The sequence below is a fragment of the Lepisosteus platostomus genome, chromosome 22 (assembly GCF_059453375.1).
Source record: "Lepisosteus platostomus isolate fLepPlt1 chromosome 22, fLepPlt1.hap1, whole genome shotgun sequence".
NCBI lineage: Eukaryota > Metazoa > Chordata > Actinopteri > Semionotiformes > Lepisosteidae > Lepisosteus > Lepisosteus platostomus.
Window position 1 is genome coordinate 1,993,334 of NC_142632.1, and position 23,159 is coordinate 2,016,492.

Sequence of the window (23,159 nt, forward strand, 5' to 3'; positions counted from 1 at the left end):
CTTGAGGGCTGTTTTGTTTGAATGTTCAAGGCATTGGTAAGAGCGTAGGTCAAGGGCCATTGGTGCATCTCCTGTAACTGGAGTAAAAATGCTATTCAAAGTGCAGTGACTAAAATCGTCGTCCAGATGTCTCTGTTGTTGATTGCTTTCTGTCTAAGAACGTTCTGTTTTCATGTCCGAACGGGGAGACTTTATCATTCCAACTTGAAGCCACCCTTAAGTCCTCTGAGGTGTGTGTGTGTGTGCTTGCACGTATGGCGTAAAAGGTTTCTTAAACGGAGAGCGAACTTGAAAAAAGTTGCCTCCGCTGCCGCCGCCGCCTCGCACTCCCTGTTCGATTGTAGCAAGAAGGCAGCGGCCGCAGCGCTTGCTGTAGTCGTGGCCGAGTGGTTAAGGTGACGGACTTGAAATCCGTTGGGGTCTCCCCGCGCAGGTTCAAATCCTGCCGACTACGGCGTCCTTTGCATTTGGTTGCGTGCGTGCGTGTAAAAGGACCAGCGCCGTTTCGTTTTCGCTGGGACCTTTAACACTCTAAATCGCCTGGACCCACAGCCTGTGAAATCGATTCTTCAGCACCCACGATGGACGCTTTGCCGCTGGACACAGAGAACGATGCTTTTCTGCAACGAGCTTTCCAGCTGAATTTTCTCGGCAGCTCCGTACTGAACCTGTTCTCCATTGCAACATAGCGGAGGCTCGTCACGTCTATAGCAAGGCTGTGTAGGACCGCATACGCCACAGTGACTTGTACACAGACCACATGAAAGGCAAGCAAAATACACTTTTAAAATTCCAAAGACTCACAAGGTCAGAGAAACAGCGATGACCTGAACAGATCTGTTACAGAAGTCTAGGTTGACCTTTTTAGAGCTGTAATTGCATTTTTGTTTAATAGAAGATCAAATCTACTCGCATGTACCAGCACCTTACAGTTTATTGATGTTAATTCTGTTTAAGTAATAAGATTGCTAACGATGTTGGACTTTAGCCGGTGTTTTTTAGAACAAATTGCTTACACTTCTGTAAGGAATACGCAGTACGTGCCTTTGTCAGTCATTGCTCACCATACCTGTAACTTTCTTATCTAACTCACTTCCTCAAATGGTGAAGGTCCACAAACATAAATGAAAAAAAAACCCTTGTTGTAGATGAGGTGCACAAAAAAGCAGCCCCTGATAGTGTATAACACATTTATACTATTGCAGAGACACATGTAACATATATATACTGTATATATGAAACAGAAATAGAAACAGAAACAGGAATCGCTTACTCACCTGGAGAATCTCTGTAGGAATATCTAGCATTTATCAATGGAAATAAAAGCTGCTTTAATACAGTGCATGTTCAAACTCAAACCCTCAGCTGCTGTTCTTGTTTGTTTTGGGACAAATTGCAACTGAGCATCGCATGAGCCGTTACGTACCCTTATCTGTTAGGGAATTTCAAGGGAGGAGTTAGGTCAGAATGGGTAGGCTGCAAAACAACAAGTAAAGATTTATTCCAAGATGAAACGTTGTGGCGGTTTTCTTATCTTTTCAGCATGGACTAAACTTTTACGTGTTCCTTATATGCTATATATGTATATATTAGCACCAATGTCGTTCTTAAAAACTAACATGAAATTGTCAGGGACATTCAGCTATATACAAAGACGAGACAGACAAAGTAATAATTCTGTATTAACGTGGCCTACATATTGACGCAATGATCAAACTGACTGACATGTTCTGATTCAGATCCCCTGCAGTTCATGCCAATTAGAACAATAGCAATGCTGAGTCCTCCCCACCCTACTGAGCACAAATTCAGCTGCTCTCCAGTTCTGTTCTGCATGTTTTTTCATTGCAATTGAGCTCGGAGCTGGAGATGATCTCCATACAGTTCTGTGTTCACCAGCCCGCACTTGCGTGCTAATTTACGGGTTGTGGCAAATGCTTTTCTATAGTTCATATACATGACGGCAACCTGTTACCTAGGAACCTGAGAGGTTTAAAAGCCTCACGAGCCAGGCAGGACTCGAACCTACAATCTTCTGATCCGAAGTCAGACGCGTTATCCATTACGCCACTGGCCCATAGAACATGCGCTTGCACTCCACCACAGAGAGCTCTACACTGCTACTAGTAGTACACTTCCCCATCTAAATTTTCACAGCAAGAAACTTGTGTTTCCTACTATTTTTGTCAGGTTTAAAATATCATCTCCTTAAAACAGAAAAAGTGTTGATGTGTTGTGCTGAAATTCCGATTGATTTTGAATTCAAAGAAAAAAGGTTTTCTTCCAAAACACCATGAAATTGTCACATCTTGCAGACAATAGGTGTATTCCATGTTGAAAAGAGAAGAAAGAAAACCATGGAGCCTTTTACAGGTGTGAGGCTTCTTCAGGTGTGAGAAGACCTCACAGTCGAAACGCTGTGTTTCCGTTCTTCTCTTTTCAGCATGCAATAAACCTAGTACTTGTTCCTTTGCAGCCGAGGCATGCTGACGTAGCTACCCAGCTGAACATCTTGCAGACTCTACAGTACTTCTCTCCTGTAGAAGTAAAGCAGGGCTTGCTGGGTGAGCTTTTGCTCCGGTAAATTAGGTCACGTGTCATGTTAAATCACTTCTTCTAAACACAACATTTGCTGGTGCTAGCTTTCCCCATGAAAAGAGACATTTCCCTTACAGTACATGACATATCGTTTTTATTCTATCAATAAGTATAGAAATTAAACAAAAGAAAAAATGGTGTCGCCAAAGAATGCACAGCTCTGTCGCCTTGGGGAGGTGTCAAGGGCATTGAGCTCCTTGGACATGAAAAGTGCCCGATAAATGCCATTTCTCATCATTTCTCTTGGCGTCAGTTCTGCTATTAAATGGGACGGAGGCAACGGGCTCAGAGAGCAGGTTAAGTGCACACCGAACGCAGATGTGTCCAAGTGTCTGTAAAAGCGCGGTGCTCCGCTGGCGCTGTTCCCTAGTGGCTTAAAGTGCCCGCCTAGTAAGCAGGCGATCCTGGGTCTGAATACCAGCGGTGCCTCTCTCCGTGTCTTGTTGTGCCGAATGTATCATTTCAGACAAACATGTACAGCTTGGTTCAGTTTAATGCAAGAATTCATTTCCTTTCTGGAATAACTTGTTTTTGAAGAAATCCATACAGCTTGTGAAAGATGAAATCCATTTCTTGGTTGTCAGTGGAAAAAGATTGCCGGCTGCAAGAAGCGCAAGTGATTGTTTTCTTTGACCATAAACCTGCAAATGTAGGGAGCACAAGCGGCCGTCAGTCTCTGTGGCGCAATCGGTTAGCGCGTTCGGCTGTTAACCGAAAGGTTGGTGGTTCAAGCCCACCCAGGGACGCATGTCTCCGTTTTTCCAATGTAAACATCATCACCGCTAAAGAAGATGGCGCAGAAGGCTCCACAGTCGAAACGTTGTGCTTCTTTTCTTCTCTTTTCAGCATGGAGTAAACCTTTGCTTGATCCTTTGCAGCCTACGCATGCTGACACAGCTACCTTTCTCTTAACGCACCTCAATCATTATTCACCAAAACCATCAGCAGAATGTGTCGCCTTTGTGGTGATGTCACTCCTCTGCTTCACAAATGTCCTTAGTGACGGACCATTTCATTCTGCCATTTTTCCGGAGCGGTTATTGATTGCTCCATCATTTCCCTCATACTTTCCATCCCAAGATTGAAAAAAAAAAACAGAAACAGGCTGATAGGACGACAATCAAATTGCAAAAACTCATCAAAGCACTCGATAGAGTATTTGAATCCACAAGTAGCTACGAGCAACTTTGTCCTGGCTTGCATGAAAGTCGGAAAATGTCAAAAAGAAAAAGATGGTGGCTTTTTCATACCTGTTCTTTTATTTTTAGTTCGTTGGCTCTTCTGTCCATTGTCCTCCTGCCTGGCTCTTGACCTGTGACTGTCTGAACGCACACATTAGACTTTCAGGCGGGGGATTTGTCCTGAGCCTCTGTGGAAGACCCACCCACCCCCATAAATAACTGCTCTAGAAACACATGAATGCAAAACTAAACCACAGCTTAAAGAGGAGCTCCAACTCAGTGCCATACTAATGTAAACGAAGTAATACTAAGACATGTTCTTATGGATTTGTCTTACCTTGAGATATGTAATTGGATTTCAGGATTAACTTCCTCATTCAATGTACTGGTGATTCTTTGCCTGGTCAGTACCTGGGTGGGAGACCTCCAGCGAACAATTAAGCTTGCTGCTGGAAGTGGTGTTAAGAGACTCTTAGGATCTTCCAGAGGTGTCTGTCCAATAGCACTAGTTGCCTTAGAGCTGGCTCAAACATTGCTCAAGAGTCTACCTTTCACAGATGCGCAAAGATGAATGATGGGGGTGCACGCTTCAAGGAGCCTTCCAACTGTAGGGACCGATTAGAGACGATCCGTAGCATGTGTTCATTTCCATATACGCCCCGTGTCTCAACGGTAGGACAGAGTCAAATACTGCCTCGACACGTAACAGCGTTATATTAAACCGCAGGACTTGAGGGCTGTTTTGTTTGAATGTTCAAGGCATTGGTAAGAGCGTAGGTCAAGGGCCATTGGTGCATCTCCTGTAACTGGAGTAAAAATGCTATTCAAAGTGCAGTGACTAAAATCGTCGTCCAGATGTCTCTGTTGTTGATTGCTTTCTGTCTAAGAACGTTCTGTTTTCATGTCCGAACGGGGAGACTTTATCATTCCAACTTGAAGCCACCCTTAAGTCCTCTGAGGTGTGTGTGTGTGTGCTTGCACGTATGGCGTAAAAGGTTTCTTAAACGGAGAGCGAACTTGAAAAAAGTTGCCTCCGCTGCCGCCGCCGCCTCGCACTCCCTGTTCGATTGTAGCAAGAAGGCAGCGGCCGTGGCGCTTGCTGTAGTCGTGGCCGAGTGGTTAAGGTGACGGACTTGAAATCCGTTGGGGTCTCCCCGCGCAGGTTCAAATCCTGCCGACTACGGCGTCCTTTGCATTTGGTTGCGTGCGTGCGTGTAAAAGGACCAGCGCCGTTTCGTTTTCGCTGGGACCTTTAACACTCTAAATCGCCTGGACCCACAGCCTGTGAAATCGATTCTTCAGCACCCACGATGGACGCTTTGCCGCTGGACACAGAGAACGATGCTTTTCTGCAACGAGCTTTCCAGCTGAATTTTCTCGGCAGCTCCGTACTGAACCTGTTCTCCATTGCAACATAGCGGAGGCTCGTCACGTCTATAGCAAGGCTGTGTAGGACCGCATACGCCACAGTGACTTGTACACAGACCACATGAAAGGCAAGCAAAATACACTTTTAAAATTCCAAAGACTCACAAGGTCAGAGAAACAGCGATGACCTGAACAGATCTGTTACAGAAGTCTAGGTTGACCTTTTTAGAGCTGTAATTGCATTTTTGTTTAATAGAAGATCAAATCTACTCGCATGTACCAGCACCTTACAGTTTATTGATGTTAATTCTGTTTAAGTAATAAGATTGCTAACGATGTTGGACTTTAGCCGGTGTTTTTTAGAACAAATTGCTTACACTTCTGTAAGGAATACGCAGTACGTGCCTTTGTCAGTCATTGCTCACCATACCTGTAACTTTCTTATCTAACTCACTTCCTCAAATGGTGAAGGTCCACAAACATAAATGAAAAAAAAAACCCTTGTTGTAGATGAGGTGCACAAAAAAGCAGCCCCTGATAGTGTATAACACATTTATACTATTGCAGAGACACATGTAACATATATATACTGTATATATGAAACAGAAATAGAAACAGAAACAGGAATCGCTTACTCACCTGGAGAATCTCTGTAGGAATATCTAGCATTTATCAATGGAAATAAAAGCTGCTTTAATACAGTGCATGTTCAAACTCAAACCCTCAGCTGCTGTTCTTGTTTGTTTTGGGACAAATTGCAACTGAGCATCGCATGAGCCGTTACGTACCCTTATCTGTTAGGGAATTTCAAGGGAGGAGTTAGGTCAGAATGGGTAGGCTGCAAAACAACAAGTAAAGATTTATTCCAAGATGAAACGTTGTGGCGGTTTTCTTATCCTTTCAGCATGGACTAAACTTTTACGTGTTCCTTATATGCTATATATGTATATATTAGCACCAATGTCGTTCTTAAAAACTAACATGAAATTGTCAGGGACATTCAGCTATATACAAAGACGAGACAGACAAAGTAATAATTCTGTATTAACGTGGCCTACATATTGACGCAATGATCAAACTGACTGACATGTTCTGATTCAGATCCCCTGCAGTTCATGCCAATTAGAACAATAGCAATGCTGAGTCCTCCCCACCCTACTGAGCACAAATTCAGCTGCTCTCCAGTTCTGTTCTGCATGTTTTTTCATTGCAATTGAGCTCGGAGCTGGAGATGATCTCCATACAGTTCTGTGTTCACCAGCCCGCACTTGCGTGCTAATTTACGGGTTGTGGCAAATGCTTTTCTATAGTTCATATACATGACGGCAACCTGTTACCTAGGAACCTGAGAGGTTTAAAAGCCTCACGAGCCAGGCAGGACTCGAACCTACAATCTTCTGATCCGAAGTCAGACGCGTTATCCATTACGCCACTGGCCCATAGAACATGCGCTTGCACTCCACCACAGAGAGCTCTACACTGCTACTAGTAGTACACTTCCCCATCTAAATTTTCACAGCAAGAAACTTGTGTTTCCTACTATTTTTGTCAGGTTTAAAATATCATCTCCTTAAAACAGAAAAAGTGTTGATGTGTTGTGCTGAAATTCCGATTGATTTTGAATTCAAAGAAAAAAGGTTTTCTTCCAAAACACCATGAAATTGTCACATCTTGCAGACAATAGGTGTATTCCATGTTGAAAAGAGAAGAAAGAAAACCATGGAGCCTTTTACAGGTGTGAGGCTTCTTCAGGTGTGAGAAGACCTCACAGTCGAAACGCTGTGTTTCCGTTCTTCTCTTTTCAGCATGCAATAAACCTAGTACTTGTTCCTTTGCAGCCGAGGCATGCTGACGTAGCTACCCAGCTGAACATCTTGCAGACTCTACAGTACTTCTCTCCTGTAGAAGTAAAGCAGGGCTTGCTGGGTGAGCTTTTGCTCCGGTAAATTAGGTCACGTGTCATGTTAAATCACTTCTTCTAAACACAACATTTGCTGGTGCTAGCTTTCCCCATGAAAAGAGACATTTCCCTTACAGTACATGACATATCGTTTTTATTCTATCAATAAGTATAGAAATTAAACAAAAGAAAAAATGGTGTCGCCAAAGAATGCACAGCTCTGTCGCCTTGGGGAGGTGTCAAGGGCATTGAGCTCCTTGGACATGAAAAGTGCCCGATAAATGCCATTTCTCATCATTTCTCTTGGCGTCAGTTCTGCTATTAAATGGGACGGAGGCAACGGGCTCAGAGAGCAGGTTAAGTGCACACCGAACGCAGATGTGTCCAAGTGTCTGTAAAAGCGCGGTGCTCCGCTGGCGCTGTTCCCTAGTGGCTTAAAGTGCCCGCCTAGTAAGCAGGCGATCCTGGGTCTGAATACCAGCGGTGCCTCTCTCCGTGTCTTGTTGTGCCGAATGTATCATTTCAGACAAACATGTACAGCTTGGTTCAGTTTAATGCAGGAATTCATTTCCTTTCTGGAATAACTTGTTTTTGAAGAAATCCATACAGCTTGTGAAAGATGAAATCCATTTCTTGGTTGTCAGTGGAAAAAGATTGCCGGCTGCAAGAAGCGCAAGTGATTGTTTTCTTTGACCATAAACCTGCAAATGTAGGGAGCACAAGCGGCCGTCAGTCTCTGTGGTGCAATCGGTTAGCGCGTTCGGCTATTAACCGAAAGGTTGGTGGTTCAAGCCCACCCAGGGACGCATGTCTCCGTTTTTCCAATGTAAACATCATCACCGCTAAAGAAGATGGCGCAGAAGGCTCCACAGTCGAAACGTTGTGCTTCTTTTCTTCTCTTTTCAGCATGGAGTAAACCTTTGCTTGATCGTTTGCAGCCTACGCATGCTGACACAGCTACCTTTCTCTTAACGCGCCTCAATCATTATTCACCAAAACCATCAGCAGAATGTGTCGCCTTTGTGGTGATGTCACTCCTCTGCTTCACAAATGTCCTTAGTGACGGACCATTTCTTTCTGCCATTTTTCCGGAGCGGTTATTGATTGCTCCATCATTTCCCTCATACTTTCCATCCCTAGATTGAAAAAAAAAAACAGAAACAGGCTGACAGGACGACAATCAAATTGCAAAAACTCATCAAAGCACTCGATAGAGTATTTGAATCCACAAGTAGCTACGAGCAACTTTGTCCTGGCTTGCATGAAAGTCGGAAAATGTCAAAAAGAAAAAGATGGTGGCTTTTTCATATCTGTTCTTTTATTTTTAGTTCGTTGGCTCTTCTGTCCATTGTCCTCCTGCCTGGCTCTTGACCTGTGACTGTTTGAACGCACACAGTAGACTTTCATGCAGGGGATTTGTCCTGAGCCTCTGTGAAGGACCCACCCACCCCCATAAATAACTGCTCTAGAAACACATGAATGCAAAACTAAACCACAGCTTAAAGAGGAGCTTGTCATGACCGCCAGGCAGTTAAGACCAACTCTTAAGCAATCTAAACAGCACCAGCAGAGGGTGATTATTAACAAACGCCGCCGCACGAGTTAACCCACCTGCACACACTCCACCGTGGGGTACGCATTGCTATTTTTACCATCTTTACTTGCTTCCCGCTGGTATTGAGTCTACTCCTTGAGAGCTCTACCTGGCGTTTTTTCCATTACCTCGTTTATTCTGGATATTGGACTCCCCTTCTGCCTTTTCGACTTTGGACCTCGCCTCTCACCTCGGACTGTTTGCCACCAGTGTTCTCCCTGGATTACGACTTACCTTACGCCTCTTGACCACGAAACAAAGCAAAGCAGAGCAAAACAAAATGAACAAACGAAAAGCCTCACGTCCCGCACTTGCGTGTAACGCCGTTACGTGCCCAAGCGGTATTGTACTTCATCTTAGCACTGCACCCCGGGGCGTACGGTATATGGGAACGAGCACACGCCACAAATCGTCTCGAATCACTCCCTACAGCTGTAAGGCACCTTGAAGCGTGCACCCCCAACATTTTTCTTTGCGCATCTGTGAAAGGTAAACTCTTGAGCAAACTCTGAACCAGCTCTAAGGAAACTAATCCGATTAGACGTTACTTTGACTCATCCTTTAAGGGAACCTTGTTAATTGGAGAAATCAATGATTTCGAATGAATTCTGTATGCGTTAAAAGACAGCTATACACAGAAAACATGCAGGACACTTCTCATGATGTTTCCCGAGCCGAAACACAGTGCGTTTTTCCAAGCCCTCTGACAAAGCCCGCCCACTGAAAACTGCAGCAGATCGTGTAAAGACGTTCAACTTTGTAACTACTGCACGCACAGGAAGCAGAATAAATTCCTCTTTTCAAACTGTCAAAGGTTTGCTTTGCGAACACTGCAGGACATCGCACAATCTCTTTTGAATGGGGACAAACGATTTCTTATGGGGCACAGTAAGTACAGACGTTTAAAAAGCTCCACTCATGCCGACGATGCAGCATGAAGAAGCGCAACCTAACGTTTGCATTCCTAGCAAATTCCTTTTATTTTTTGATAAATAAAGACAGTCTTGTTTAACAAACAACACACACAACATTTTACATTGTCAATTCAATTCAAATCAATGTATTTCTATATAGCACCTTTCACAACAAGGTTGTCCCAAGGCACTTAACAATGCAAGTTGTTAAGAGCCTTGTGTCTAATATGCCGCCTAGGTAACGTGCTGTCTCTTTGAGGCAGATGTTTAAATCCTCTGAGTTAAGTGCTGAAGTTATAGTAGTCCTATCAGTATTGTTGCCTCCGATCAACAGATCCTCATTTTTCTCAGAGTTGAGTAACAAAAAGTTTTCACACATCCAAGTATTTCCTTCCTTAATGCATTTAACTAAACTGATAATAGAAGAGTTGTCGTTTGGTGTAAACAAAATGTTTATTTGAGTGTCATCAGCATATGAATGAAAGTTCATATTATTTTTTCATATTATCCTACCTAGCAGCAGCATGTAGAGAGAGAGAGCAATATTGGTCCCAGCACTGATCTTCTGGTACCCCAAATTGAACTGGTGACATTGATGAAGCAGTACAATTATTAGATATTTGAACATAATGAAAACGATGAGTAAAATGTGAAGTAAACCACTGAAGGACGGTTCCAGATAAGCCAACCTCAAACTCAAGCCTGTGTAACAAAACAGAGAGGTCAACCGTGTCAAAGGCAGCTCTAAGATCTAGAAGCAAAGCACAAGCACTGTTGCATTCCCTGCATCAGTAGCTAAGAGAATATCATTTACGACTCTTGTTAATGCAGTTTCAGAAACCAGACTAAAATTTCTCAAGTATATTATTTGAATCCAGATATGATTGACGTTGGGCAACAACTATTCTCCCAAGACTTTTAGATTGAAATGGGACCTTTGAGACAGGCCTGTAGTTGTTAAGAACTTGTTGATCCAAATTTGACTTCTTAAGAGCGGTCTAACAACCGCTACCTTAAATTGATCAGGTACAACGCCTGACGCAAGCGATGCATTCATCATACTAATTATAGGTCCTGCCAGTCCTTCGATGGAATCTTTGACTAGCTGAGTGGGGATGGGATGTAGCGAACAGGTGGTTGACTTTGTCTTACGTCTGTGTTTATGAGTCCACCATAAGAAGAAATCTGAACAGGAGTGGTGATCATGCGAGGTCACCATGGAGGAAACCACTGCTCTCCCCCCCAAAAAAACCACCACTGCCCCTCTCAAGTTTGCTAAAGACCACATGGATGTTCCACAGCAACTCCTGGAACAATGTTCTTTGGACAGTGACAAAAGTTGAACATGTTGGTAAATGTGCACAACGTTATGTTTGGAGATAACAAAACACTGCATACCAACTCCAAAACCTCATCCCACCTGGGAAGCATAGCGGAGGCTGTACGGCTTGCAATCATCGAGGGACCGATGAATTCCAAGATGTATCAGGAAATTCTACAGCAGAATGTCAGGGTGTCTGCCTGTGATCTAAAACTCGAAAGACGCTGGGTCATGCAGCATGACAAAAACAAAGGAGTACATCAACAACAGAGTGGCTGAAACAATAGAAATTCCGTATTTTGGGATGGCCGAGTAAGAGTCCTGACCCCAATCCCATTGAAGTGCTGTGGCGTGATCTGAAGCAGGCCGTTCAGTGCAAGACATCTCCCAACTGTATGTGAGAGAAAAGCAGAGACGCTCACTGAGTAAGGTGGGGTTGCAGCTTTGCAAATCAAAAGGACATTTGTACGCTCAAAAAGGGACAGTAGCACCCCAGATGGGACTCGAACCCACAATCCCTGGCTTAGGAGGCCAGTGCCTTATCCATTAGGCCACTGGGGCACACTGGGTTGGGTCGATCACGCTGATGAAGAGCCAGTTTTTTTTTTCCTTTGCTTTTTCAAAGGGATCCCAAAATTAGGAAAGTTAGGCAGCAGAAGGTTTACTGTGACCTGAGAAGGACCGGCATCCAATCACGGTGGTACACACACACACACTCTCACTCATCTGAGCTACACGGCTACCAAGATGATCTCAGGTGCGCCGAGCTGGTACGGAACATATTGAACTGATCGACGGCGAATTGTCTCTCAGACAGGCTTTTCACCTCTGAGCTCCCTGACTGACAGTAATCAGCTAGGTAGTGAAACAGTCAGCTGCTTCTAAGCCTTAAACAGCTGCATCTCGGCGCTTCCACAGAGAGATGATTTGAAAGCCAAACATCGCCCATTGGGAACACCTTACTATCACTAGTTTAAGAGACTTTTAAGGTCTTGCAGAGGTGCCTGTCTAATAGCATGCGCTTTGCAAGCTATAGGTGTTTAGGCTGAGGCAGAATGCCTGTTAACAAAATGTTTTTCTAAAGGGGCCTCGCACTCTTTTCCAAGCAATGGTCACCATCCCCACCGAGTGTCACAATGTAGTCATGTCCTAGGACATCACCTGTTAGTCTCCATTTGTCTGCCACCAACACTTTAGGTTAAGGGGTCACAACCGCACCCCGGAGAGCAGAGGAGCCGTTGGCGTTCTGGCGGCGCAGATTGGGCTGAAGGTGGGGCGCTTGAATCTCGCTGTTGGAGGCCGTCTGAAACTGACCCAAGCCTTTCCCTTGAATTAAATGTAAATAAATAAATGAACCCCAGATGCACATGGAATCAATCACGTGTTTCCTTTGAGCCGTTTCAAAGACTGCTCCAGAGTTTACCTTGCACAGATGCGCAAAGATTAATGATGGGGGTGCACGCTTCCAGGCGCCTTACAACTGTAGGGACTGATTAGAGACAATTCGTAGCGTGTGTTCGTTTCCATATACGCCCCGTGTTGCAATGGTAGGATGAAGTCAAATACGGCTTGGACGCGTAACGGCATTCTATCCAACTGCAGGACTTGAGGGTTTTTTGTGCTTTGTTCTGTTTTCGTTGACATCGCATTCGTAAGAGCGTCAAAAAAAGGCAATTCCAGCATCTAACACGAATAAAAGGGCTATTGAAACTGCAGGGCTGCGCAGCTTCTAAAATCCTTGCACACAATTCTCCGTTATTGTTACTTCCTTCTTTCTGTCTAACAAAGTTCCCTTTTCCTGACCGGACGGGGAGACTTTATCATTCCAACTTGAAGCCAGCCTTAAGTCCTCTGAGGCGCATTTGTCTGCTAGCATGCATTTTGTGAAAGTTTTTTTTGTTGTTGTTAAACGGAAAGCGACTTTGAAAAAGGTTTCCGCCGCTGCCCGGCACTCTATGTTAGACTGCATCAAAAAGGCAGTGGTGGCGGCGGTGGCCGAGTGGTTAGGGCGATGGACTAGAAAGCCATCGGGGTCTCCCTGCGAAGCTTCGAGTCCTGCCGCCTACGGTGTCGTCGTGTGTCTGCGCAACAAAGGAAAAGCACCTGTTTTGCTTTTCCCGCAACTTTTAAAACGCGAATGATCTGGATTTCTACATGATTGGCTCTTAAAATGTGATCTGATCTTCATCTGACGCATAATAATAAATAAAGACAGTCTTGTTTAACAAACAACACACACAACATTTTACATTGTCAATTCAGTTCAAATCAATGTATTTCTATATAGCACCTTTCACAACAAGGTTGTCTCAAGGCACTTAACAATGCAAGTTGTTAAGAGCCTTGTGTCTAATATGCCACTTAGGTTACGTGCTGTCTCTTTGAGGCAAATGTTTAAATCCTCTGAGTTAAGTGCTGAAGTTATAGTAGTCCTATCAGTATTGTTGCCTCCGATCAACAGATCCTCAGTTTTCTCAGAGTTGAGTAACAAAAAGTTTTCACACATCCAAGTCTTTCCTTCATTAATGCATTTAACTAAAGTGATAATAGAAAAGTTGTCGTTTGGTGTGAACAAAATGTTTATTTGAGTGTCATCAGCATATGAATGAAAGTTCATATTATTTTTTCGTATTATCCTACCTAGCAGCAGAATGTAGAGAGAGAGAGCAATATTGGCCCCGGCACTGATCCGTCTGGTACCCCAAATTGAACTGGTGACGTTGATGAAGCAGTACAATTATTAGATATTTGAACATAATGAAAACGATGAGTAAAATGTGAAGTAAACCACTGAAGGACAGTTCCAGATAAGCCAACCTCAAACTCAAGCCTGTGTAACAAAACAGAGAGGTCAACCGTGTCAAAGGCAGCTCTAAGATCTAGAAGCACAAGCACTGTTGCATTCCCCACATCAGTAGCTAAGAGAATATCATTTACGACTCTCGTTAATGCAGTTTCAGAAAGCAGACTGAAATTTCTCAAGTATATTATTTGAATCCAGATACGATTGACATTGGGCAACAACTATTCTCTCAAAACTTTTAGATTGAAATGGGACCTTTGAGACAGGCCTGTAGTTGTTAAGAACTTGTGGATCCAAATTTGACTTCTTAAGGAGCGGTCTAACAACCGCTACCTTAAATTGATCAGGTACAACGCCTGACGCAAGCGATGCATTCATCATACTAATTATAGGTCCTGCCAGTCCTTCAGGGGAATCTTTGACTAGCTGAGTGGGGATGGGATCTAGCGAACAGGTGGTTGACTTTGTCTTACGTCTGTGCTCATGAGTCCACCATAAGAAGAAATCTGAACAGGAGTGGTGATCATGCGAGGTCACCACAGAGGAAACTACTGCTCTCCCCCCCAAAAAAAACACCACTGCCCCTCTCAAGTTTGCTAAAGACCACATGGATGTTCCACAGCAACTCCTGGAACAATGTTCTGTGGACAGACGTGACAAAAGTTGAACTTGTTGGTAAATGTGCACAGCATTATGTTTGGAGATAACAAAACTCTGCATACCAACTCCAAAACCTCATCCCACCTGGGAAGCATGGCGGATGCTGAGGTTTGTTGGATGTTGAGGTTTTTGTCAATAAAGGAGGTTCCACTAGCTCCTTAATATAAGGGTTCACGTACTTTTTCCATCAATGACCTTGATTGTTTAAACCATTTGGTCAATAAAGAAACAGCAATGTCAAATGTTGGGCGTGTGTTGTTTGTGAAATCAGACTCTCTTTATTAATTATTATGACTTAGATAAAGATAAGATCACATGTTAGGAGCCATTCATGCAGAAATCCACATCATTCCGAAGGGCTGTTTACAAAAGTTTTTCTCCCAACTGAGAGAAAAGCAGAGACGCTCACTGAGTAAGGTGGGGTTGCAGCTTCACAAATCACAAGGACATTTGTACACTCAAAAAGGGACAGGAGCACCCCAGATGGGACTCAAACCCACAATCCCTGGCTTAGGAAGCCAGTGCCTTATCCATTAGGCCACTGGGGCACACTGAGTGGGGTCGATCACGCTGATGAAGAGCCAGTTTTTTTTTTCCTTTGCTTTTTCAAAGGGATCCCCAAAATTAGGGAAGTTAGGCAGCAGAAGGTTTACTGTGACCTGAGAAGGACCGGCATCCAATCACGGTGGTACACACACACACGCTCTCACTCATCTGAGCTACACGGCTACCAAGATGATCTCAGGTGCGCCGAGCTGGTACGGAACATATTGAACTGATCGACGGCGAATTGTCTCTCAGACAGGCTTTTCACCTCTGAGCTCCCTGACTAACAGTGATCAGCTAGGTAGTGAAACAGTCAGCTGCTTCTAAACCTTAAACAGTTGCATCTCGGCGCTTCCACGGAGAGATGATTTGAAAGCCGAACATCGCCCATTGGGAACACCTTACTATCACTAGTTTAAGAGACTCTTAAGGTCTTGCAGAGGTGCCTGTCTAATAGCATGCGCTTTGCAAGCTATAGGTGTTTAGGCTGAGGCAGAATGCCTGTTAACAAAATGTTTTTCTAAAGGGGCCTCGCACTCTTTTCCAAGCAATGGTCACCATCCCCACCGAGTGTCACAACGTAGTCATGTCCTAGGATGTCACCTGTTAGTCTCCATTTGTCTGCCACCAACACTTTAGGTTACGGGGTCACAACCGCACCCCGGAGAGCAGAGGAGCCGTTGTCGTTCTGGCGGCGCAGATTGGGCTGAAGGTGGGGCGCTTGAATCTCGCTGTTGGAGGCCGTCTGAAACTGACCCAAGCCTTTCCCTTGAATTAAATGTAAATAAATAAATGAACCCCAGATGCACATGGAATCAATCACGTGTTTCCTTTGAGCCGTTTCAAAGACTGCTCCAGAGTTTACCTTGCACAGATGCGCAAAGATTAATGATGGGGGTGCACGCTTCCAGGCGCCTTACAACTGTAGGGACTGATTAGAGACAATTCGTAGCGTGTGTTCGTTTCCATATACGCCCCGTGTTGCAATGGTAGGATGAAGTCAAATACGGCTTGGACGCGCAAGCGATGCATTCATCATACTAATTATAGGTCCTGCCAGTCCTTCGAGGGAATCTTTGACTAGCTGAGTGGGGATGGGATCTAGCGAACAGGTGGTTGACTTTGTCTTACGTCTGTGTCCATGAGTCCACCATAAGAAGAAATCTGAACAGGAGCGGTGATCATGCGAGGTCACCACGGAGGAAACCACTGCTCTCCCCCCAAAAAAAACCACCACTGCCCCTCTCAAGTTTGCTAAAGACCACATGGATGTTCCACAGCAACTCCTGGAACAATGTTCTGTGGACAGACATGACAAAAGTTGAACTTGTTGGTAAATGTGCACAGCGTTATGTTTGGAGATAACAAAACACTGCATACCAACTCCAAAACCTCATCCCACCTGGGAAACATGGCGGAGGCTGTACGGCTTGCAATCATCGAGGGACCGATGAATTCCAAGATGTATCAGGAAATTCTACAGCAGAATGTCAGGGTGTCTGCCTGTGATCTAAAACTCGAAAGAGGCTGGGTCATGCAGCATGACAAAAACAAAGGAGTACATCAACAACAGAGTGGCTGAAACAGAAGAAATTCCGTATTTTGGGATGGCCAAGTAAGAGTCCTGACCCCAATCCCATTGAAGTGCTGTGGCGTGATCTGAAGCAGGCCGTTCAGCGCAAGACATCCCAAAAATATACATGAACTGAAACAGTTTTGCATAGAGGAATAGGCCAAAATACCTCCTAACCGCTGCTCAGGTCTGACCAGCCGCTACAGAAAGTGGGGATTGAGGTTTTTGTCATAAAGGAGGTTCCACTAGCTCCTTAATATAAGGGTTCACGTACTTTTTCCATCAATGACCTTGATTGTTTAAACCATTTGGTCAATAAAGAAACAGCAATGTCAAATGTTGGGCGTGTGTTGTTTGTTAAATCAGACTCTCTTTATTAATTATTATGACTTAGATAAAGATAAGATCACATGTTAGGAGCCATTCATGCAGAAATCCACATCATTCCGAAGGGCTGTTTACAAAAGTTTTTCTCCCAACTGTATGTGAGAGAAAAGAAGAGACGCTCACTGAGTAAGGTGGGGTTGTAGCTTTGCAAATCAAAAGGACATTTGTACGCTCAAAATGCACTCTCGCACTCTTTTCCAAGCAATGGTCACCATCCCCACCGAGTGTCACAATGTAGTCATGTCCTAGGACATCACCTGTTAGTCTCCATTTGTCTGCCACCAACACTTTAGGTTACGGGGTCACAACCGCACCCCAAAGACCAGAGGAGCCGTTGTCGTTCTGGCGGCGCAGATTGGGCTGAAGGTGGGGCGCTTGAATCTCGCTGTTGGAGGCCGTCTGAAACTGACCCAAGCCTTTCCCTTGAATTAAATGTAAATAAGAAATGAACCCCAGATGCATATGGAATCAATCACGTGTTTCCTTTGAGCCGTTTCAGAGACTGCTCCAGAGTTTACCTTGCACAGATGCGCAAAGATTAATGATGGGGGTGCACGCTTCCAGGCGTCTTACAACTGTAGGGACTGATTAGAGACAATTCGTAGCTTGTGCTCATTTCCCTCTATTCCCCGTGTTGCAGTGGTAGGATGACGTAAATTCCTGCTTCGACACGTAACGGCATTATAATCAAGTGCAGGAGCTGAGGGCTTTAGTTTTGTTTCGTTTTCCATGGCGTTCGTAAGCGCGCAAATCAAAGGCAATTCCTGCGTCTAACACGAATGTAAATGCTTTTGAAAGTGCAGTGTGGTGCAGCTTGTAAAATCCTTGTCCACATTTTTGGTTTGTTGATGTTTTTTCTGTCTGCCAAAGTTGCATTTTGACATCCGGACTGGGGGACTTTATCATTTGAACGTGAAGCCAGCCTTAAACCCTCTGAGGCGTGTCTGTCTGCCGGCACGAATCTTGTGAAAGGTATTTTTTTTTAACGGAGAGCAACTTTAAAAAGGTTTCCGCAGCCAAATCGCAGTCCGTGTTTGATTATAGGAGGAATGCGGCGGCGGCGAGCTCGCATTTGTCGTGCTCGAGTGGTTAAGGCGATGGGCTCGAAATGCGTTGGGGCTTCCCCGCGCAGGTGCGAAACCTGCCGACTCCGGCGTCTGCCGCACGTCGCCTTGTGCCTGCGCGGCAGAGGCGAAGTGCCGCTTTTCCTTTCCTGGTACTATAACAACGCGAAATCGCTTGGACCCGCTGCCATGGAAATCAATTCTTCAGATAACTACACATTTTGCGTTCGCACCTCTGGTGCTCTACTTATGCCTTTGAAAACCTAATGAATAAAGCTGAAAGAACCGACACGATATGTAGGTGCTGGTAAAGCACGCAGTAAAGAACTGTTAACAGCAAGGGTTTCAGTGGGTTAACTGAGGAGAAGGCGTGATCGCTAATTGTTGACTTTTTATTTGGTGTTAGAAACACTCTTACTGTGCATGACGTGCAACAAATGTAGCCACAGAAATCGCATCACGCTTTCATGTATGCTATTGCAGACACCAACGTTGCCTAGATAGAAAACCGAAAAAGCCGTGGGTTTGCTTGCTGGTCTGAAGGATCTCTCTTCGAATCTCTATCATTTGTCAATGGAAGTAAAAGGCGCTGCAATCTCATACGTTCAGAATCAAACCCGCAGCTGTTGTTCGACTTTTTTTTCTTGACTAATTACAACTGAGTGTCGCATGAGCAGTTACATAAACTTGTCTGGTATATTTGAACACAAATGCCGTTCTTCAATTAAAACTAACAGTACATTGTCAGGGACATTCAGTTCTATACAAACAAGAGACAGACAAGAGAATATTTCTACCGTTCATGTGGACTACGTGTTGACTTACTGATCGGAATAATTGAAAGGTTCGGGCTCATAGCCGATGCAGTGCGTGCTAATTAGAACAGCAACGCTAAGCTCTCAGCACCGTACTGAGCCCAGGTGTTTTTCTAAAGCTGTCAGGTGCAGTTCATTTACATGAAGGAAATATCTTACTGGGTACGATTACAATGCAGTAAGTAGCACAGACTACTTAGGGAGTAGCCCGATGTGTTTAAAAACGACCCGAGCCAGGCAGGAGTCGAACCTGCAATCTCCTGATCCGTAGTCAGACGCGTTATCCATTGCGCCACTGGCCCTGGTGTGACACTGCAGGACTGTAACCCAGTGAGATGAGCACTGCACCTAGTAAAATATTACCCCCGGTCCATTCTTTTCCAAAAGTGAGAAACACCTGTTTTCTACATTTTGTCTGTTTTAAAACCATATCTCTTTAAACCAAACCAAGAGTTTGTCTTTTGCACTGATATTCTGATTCATTTCGATTTCAAAGAAAAAAAAAACATTATCTTCCAAAGCATCATAAAATTGTCCATTCTTCCAGACTCTACTTCTCTCTTGTAGTAGTACAGCAGACCTTTCCAGGTGAGCAGATCACAGAGTCCGAAATATGCTTCCTCCATCAAGCAAAGTACCTGAACATGACTCTGTCTTCATAAAAGCGCCCCTGTAATAAAGAAATTAAATCCGAAATCAAGAGGGCAGTTGCCTACTGAAGTTCAAGAAGTCATCAATTTTAACCCAGCAACACATTAAAGGCTGCATCTATACAAGTACGATTCTAGAAATGCTCACCAGATTACGTTTTAAGAAGGAACTGTGCCTCAGGTTCCGCCGAGATCTTAACTCGGATGGCAGGATTCAGAGTCCGGAGTGTGGACTGATGGCGCACGGAGGGTCCATATACTGTGGATCCCTCAGTGATCTTCCGCGTGTTCAAACCGCCAGCGTGTGACTCCCCTGTCCCTGTGACCTCATTGCTCTGCTCTCGCCTCTGTGCAGCTGAGCCCGACTCATGGTAAAGTGGAAAAAAATATGCCCTCATCGTGGGATTTACTCTGGATCGAGGATAGATGTCACTTTTTTTATCGTTGAACAGGATGTATGTGATGTGGCGACTAGGTTCAATATTGTATCCTTTTAAAAGATTAAGGACTGGGGTGAGCGTGATTTACCACCCTTTCAGCTAAGAACCCGACATGAGCACCGTTTAAGCTGCATAGACTCGGTCGTTTAACTCTTCTCCATTAGCAGGGTTAAGGTTAAAGAAAAAAAACATTGCTGACTTCTTTTTTTTTGCCAGCCGCTAGCGCTGATTAGCAATGTTTGTATTTCATGTTTTGCAAGTTCCATCCATTTTAAGAAAAACAAGTCGCGTTAAAGACAGGAAATGAATACTTGCATTTAATTAAGTCTAGCCGTAGGCGGTTGTCTGTAAGGACCAGTTCTGTTCGAGAAGACAGAACAAAGAAGGCACCACTGGGATTCGGACTCAGGATCTCCTGTTTAAGAGACAAGCGCTTTAACCAACTAAGCAACGGCGCCCCGGTAGTGTTGTCCTTTTGCAGCCACTTGGACACACCACTCAGACACATCTGCATTCGGTGTGTGCTCCGCCTGCTCGCTGAGCAAGTTGCCACCTTTACATACAATAGCAACATCGACACCAAGAGAAAGGATGACAAATGGCTTTTATCTGGAACTTTTCATGTCCAAGGAGCTCAATGTGCTTTCTGTGTACAACAGGGCCACTGAACTCCACAATGGCCACTGAACCACAGCAGTGGCTTGCTGGCTTGACATCTCCCAAGGAAAATGTTGAAATCGCATGTGGAACAGGAAAAGGACCCTTGAGTACGAGGGAAAAAAAAGAAAAAGATCATCTGGAGCGCGCCAACCCATGTCTGGACAGCCCAGTTTCATCGACGAGGTGGCCGAGTGGTTAAGGCGATGGACTGCTAATCCATTGTGCTCTGCACGCATGGGTTCGAATCCCATCCTCGTCGCTCTCTACATTTGACGTTGGCTCTCCTTTTGTTTGCTCCAGTACTAGAGCCTTACATTTTCTAGCGGTGGCTGAACATGGTATAGTAGGCTAACGTTGGTATCGAGCAGTGGTAGTAACAGTATTTACGTGCCGCTGCTGCCAAGTGGCTCTGGGTTGAGACCGCGTTTTCACTTACTTGCAGCACAAACGGAGAAAGCGATTTTTGACAGTCTCTCGAGAGACTGCGCTAGGTGTTTAGGGATAGACTTTGTCAGTTCCCCCTGGGATGATGGCCTTTCAAATAGTTTGTGATTCCTCTAGACGTTTATACAGTAGAAGCCTGCTTCGTGGCTTAAATCCAAGCTAAGGAAACGAGTTAGAGGTCTGATGCAGAACTGCGAATTCAATGAAGGGGAACACTACAGTACATTGCACTGTATGTGTGAGGAAAGCTGCCCCCTACTGTTCCTTGTCGACCGAACAGAGGACTGTAAAGGATACCGCCAAGAAACTTTAGGATGCTGGTTGGAATCCAGCTCCAATGAAGCCCCTTTGGGTGTTATGTAATCAAAAAGTAAGAACAGAGAATCTCCCTTTGATCAAAAGCGCAACAGAACTGTTTTCCGTGGAGCAGGTTTCAGACCCGTAGACCTGTTTTATTTGTAGGGCAGGGCGCATTCCCAAACGCGAATCTCCTGTTTTAGAAATGCTTTGGGCGGCGTGAAGTGAAAATAAGAAGTGGGCTCCAGATGCACATGGAAGCAATCAAGTGTTTCATCCGAGCTGTTTCAAAGACTGCTCAACAGCTTTCCTTTTACAGAGGCCCAACGATTAATGATGGGGGTGCACCCTTCAATGTGCCTTACGACTCTAGGGAGTGATTGAGACGATTCGTAGCGTGTGTTCATTTCCCTCTATTCCCCATGTTGCAGTGGTAAGATGACGTAAAATCCTGCTTCGACACGTAACGGCGTTATAATCAAGTACAGGAGCTGAGGGCTTTTGTTTTGTTTCGTTTTCTATGGCGTTCGTAAGCGCGCAAAACAAAGACAATTCCTGCGTCTAACACGAATGTAAATGCTTTTGAAAGTGCAGTGTGGTGCAGCTTGTAAAATCCTTGTCCACATTTGTGGTTTGTTGATGTTTTTTCTGTCTGCCAAAGTTGCATTTTGACATCCGGACGGGGAGACTTTATCATTTGAACGTGAAGCCAGCCTTAAACCCTCTGAGGCGTGTCTGTCTGCCGGCATGTATCTTGTGAAAGGTTTTTTTTTTAACAGAGAGCGACTTTAAAAAGGTTTCCGCAGCCACCTCGCACTCCGTGTTAGATTATAGGAGGAATGCAGCGGCGGCGAGCTCGCTGTAGTCGTGGCCGAGTAGTTAAGGCGATGGATTTGAAATCCATTGGGGACTCCCCGCTCAGGTTCGAATCCTGCCGACTACGGCGTCTGCCGCACGTCACCTTGTGCCTGTGCGGCAAAGGCGAAGTGCCGCTTCTCCTTTCCTGGTACTATAAAAATGCTACATCGCTTGGTCCTGCTTCCATGGAAAGCAGTTCTTCAGGTAATTCTACTCTCTTACCAAAGCTGTTAGGTTCCTTTCCGTGGTGAGATGGGTTGTCATGCAACGCTGCCACATAGTGCCGACAGACAAGTGTGTTGCGGGAGAAGAGAAAAGTGTTTGAAGATTTAAGAGTGTCTTAGGTGGAGCCAAAATCAAGTGTCACAAATGCAAGTGGGAAGATTTCCAATGTTTAATATGGTCAAAATAAGCGGAAGTTACCAGCTGGTCCGGCACAGTCTGCCATGCTTTTGTCATATACTGTAAAGTGGTGTGGAACTGGGTGTCGAACTGGAGCCTCACCATTTGCATATGTGAGGCTCCAGTTATACATCGAGTGTCACATTAAATGACAAAAATGAAGAGAGTTAAAGCACCTGGAGAGGTTTTCTTACAACTTTTGAGCTGACACAGTTTTGGAAAATGTTTCCTTCACGGTGCACTGAACAACATAGGCAGCCAAGAGTCTCCAAAACAAAACAGAATGGACAGATAGGAGAAAATTCCCACTCGTCCTGAAGTTCCCAAAATCCAGCACTGAGCGTAAACAAAGTGTCTAAGTAGCGTGGGAATGCTAACCCTAACCCTAGCTGGAGTTTGAGCAATCCGGCACTGAGCGTAAGAAGATGAGTCAAAGTAACGTCTAATCGGATTAGTTTCCTTAGAGCTGGTTCAGAGTTTGCTCAAGAGTTTACCTTTCACAGATGCGCAAAGAAGAATGTTGGGGGTGCACGCTTCAAGGCGCCTTACAGCTGTAGGGAGTGATTCGAGACGATTCGTGGCGTGTGCTCGTTCCCATATACCGTACGACCCGGGGTGCAGTGCTAGGATGACGTACAATACCGCTTGGGCACGTAACGGGGTTATATGCAAGTGCAGGACGTG

At 44.8% G+C, this 23,159-nt stretch overlaps 11 non-coding genes across 11 annotated transcripts; 6 read left to right on the forward strand and 5 right to left on the reverse strand.

Annotated features, from left to right (window-relative positions):
* The first annotated feature begins 372 nt into the window (after positions 1 to 372).
* Positions 373 to 454, forward strand: trnas-uga (transfer RNA serine (anticodon UGA)). The gene has a single exon. It is a non-coding gene; the product is annotated as a tRNA-Ser (tRNA).
* A 1,550-nt stretch (positions 455 to 2,004) lies between these two features.
* trnar-ucg (transfer RNA arginine (anticodon UCG)) lies at positions 2,005 to 2,077 on the reverse strand. The gene has a single exon. It is a non-coding gene; the product is annotated as a tRNA-Arg (tRNA).
* Positions 2,078 to 3,270: 1,193 nt separating this feature from the next.
* On the forward strand, positions 3,271 to 3,344 carry trnan-guu (transfer RNA asparagine (anticodon GUU)). Its single transcript has one exon. It is a non-coding gene; the product is annotated as a tRNA-Asn (tRNA).
* Positions 3,345 to 4,880: 1,536 nt separating this feature from the next.
* On the forward strand, positions 4,881 to 4,962 carry trnas-uga (transfer RNA serine (anticodon UGA)). Its single transcript has one exon. It is a non-coding gene; the product is annotated as a tRNA-Ser (tRNA).
* Positions 4,963 to 6,513: 1,551 nt separating this feature from the next.
* On the reverse strand, positions 6,514 to 6,586 carry trnar-ucg (transfer RNA arginine (anticodon UCG)). Its single transcript has one exon. It is a non-coding gene; the product is annotated as a tRNA-Arg (tRNA).
* A 1,193-nt stretch (positions 6,587 to 7,779) lies between these two features.
* trnan-auu (transfer RNA asparagine (anticodon AUU)) lies at positions 7,780 to 7,853 on the forward strand. The gene has a single exon. It is a non-coding gene; the product is annotated as a tRNA-Asn (tRNA).
* Positions 7,854 to 11,364: 3,511 nt separating this feature from the next.
* trnar-ccu (transfer RNA arginine (anticodon CCU)) lies at positions 11,365 to 11,437 on the reverse strand. Its single transcript has one exon. It is a non-coding gene; the product is annotated as a tRNA-Arg (tRNA).
* A 3,377-nt stretch (positions 11,438 to 14,814) lies between these two features.
* trnar-ccu (transfer RNA arginine (anticodon CCU)) lies at positions 14,815 to 14,887 on the reverse strand. Its single transcript has one exon. It is a non-coding gene; the product is annotated as a tRNA-Arg (tRNA).
* A 4,066-nt stretch (positions 14,888 to 18,953) lies between these two features.
* On the reverse strand, positions 18,954 to 19,026 carry trnar-acg (transfer RNA arginine (anticodon ACG)). Its single transcript has one exon. It is a non-coding gene; the product is annotated as a tRNA-Arg (tRNA).
* Positions 19,027 to 20,651: 1,625 nt separating this feature from the next.
* Positions 20,652 to 20,733, forward strand: trnas-gcu (transfer RNA serine (anticodon GCU)). The gene has a single exon. It is a non-coding gene; the product is annotated as a tRNA-Ser (tRNA).
* Positions 20,734 to 22,076: 1,343 nt separating this feature from the next.
* Positions 22,077 to 22,158, forward strand: trnas-uga (transfer RNA serine (anticodon UGA)). Its single transcript has one exon. It is a non-coding gene; the product is annotated as a tRNA-Ser (tRNA).
* Positions 22,159 to 23,159: the final 1,001 nt, after the last annotated feature.